The sequence below is a fragment of the Atta colombica genome, unplaced genomic scaffold (assembly GCF_001594045.1).
Source record: "Atta colombica isolate Treedump-2 unplaced genomic scaffold, Acol1.0 scaffold54, whole genome shotgun sequence".
In the NCBI taxonomy this organism is placed as follows: domain Eukaryota; kingdom Metazoa; phylum Arthropoda; class Insecta; order Hymenoptera; family Formicidae; genus Atta; species Atta colombica.
Genome location: NW_017259544.1, coordinates 962,684 through 964,375, shown reverse-complemented (window position 1 = coordinate 964,375; position 1,692 = coordinate 962,684).

Sequence of the window (1,692 nt, the reverse complement as noted above, 5' to 3'; positions counted from 1 at the left end):
TATATATATATATATTTGGGCTTATTGGATAGTTATATATATATATATACTGTCGGCACTGGTTTGCGCAAATTGAGCAATAACATGTGAACGACAACGCCACCATCGTTACTGTATGTTACATCCCGAAAGATATTGCGGTAGCCTCGCACCACACCAAGGGGACGTTCAAGACGTGGATTCCGCGGCAGCCCCGATAGGGAAAGCGTTTTCCAAACGATGGAAAACAAAACCGGGTTGCGGGTTGCTGGTTTTAAATATGACGAACAATTTACTGCTATCAACTTCAGAATTTTTCGGCTTTGTCGAATTTGTCATGGCGTTGCTTTACGTTTCACCTTCTCTTTTTGTTACTTAATTTATTTAGCGCTTGAAAAAAAAACAAAAGTTGAGAAGAAAAAGTAGAAGATCACAACCAAGACATACTTCTGGTGCCTGATGGTAATAATTTATGAAGCTAAAACATAAGTGAAAAATAAACAAATGTCTCCTCGTATCTTGTATGCTGAATAGAATACGCAATAATAGTACCCATATACACAGACCTTGCAGCAATATCGCTCCAATTATATGCTGTAATATTACTGCAATTTTGCAGCATTGTAGCTGCAATTTTTGTACTGTACGAGTGGTAATACAAATATTTTTATCTAATTCTAAGTATTTCCTTAATTGATGATTGAAATCTAAAAACATTTAAGTTTTAATAAATTTAATATTTAATACTTCTGGAAATTATCATTTTGTCGATGTTATATATCACCTTAATCACATTTATAATAATATAATTAATGATAGGATATTATTCACAGTGATATATATGTATAAACATAGAAGATTCGTATATTTAATATTTTCAACAGTATATCCGTGATTCATTATAATTTTTTCTTTATTGTTATAATTAGACTTGTAAAAAATAGATATGCAGGAGATTAATCCAATTAATGTTAACACAATAAAAATAACACAGTTTGCTTTTTGAATGATGATGTATTATTTTATTTCATTAATTTTATTTAGTTAATATATCTTGTCTGTTGTGATTAAAAACATAATATTCTAGTAAAAATTAATATCGCGTATCTATAATATGCTATCTAAATATTGAAAATTTTGATACGTTGGCATTCGGATTTGGAATAATCAGATGTATCAAAATTACTCTTGATGATATTTAAATAACGTGTTAATGTAAATACTTTAATTAGAACAATCAAGAATTTTGACTATTTTAAATTTAGGATTGAAAAAGTAATATGTACGTAATGCCGTTATCATTATTATTATATATTTTCTTTTTTTACGATTATCATTATTCGCTTACTTTATCCTGTTTGTAATGGAAATGGCAACGTTGTTGTTTTTGTAATAATGGTAACAAAATTAATAAGGGGGAAAGCCCCCTTATTATATTATATTTTATTTTCAATTATAATTTTGTCATGTGTTTTCTGGAATATAATATTAATAATATTTATTTTAATAATAAAATAAAATAAATTAATAGAGAAATATTTTTTATGTCTCACAGACATTACAATTCAACGGACATTAGACGTTTCTGCAACGTCTCTTCAACATTGAATCTACATTTCGCGATGTTATTGCAATGTTCGCAATGTTGTAAATCAACATTTCTGAGATATTGATTCAATGTTAAAGTATTGTACGGGTAGGTTCTATCCCATA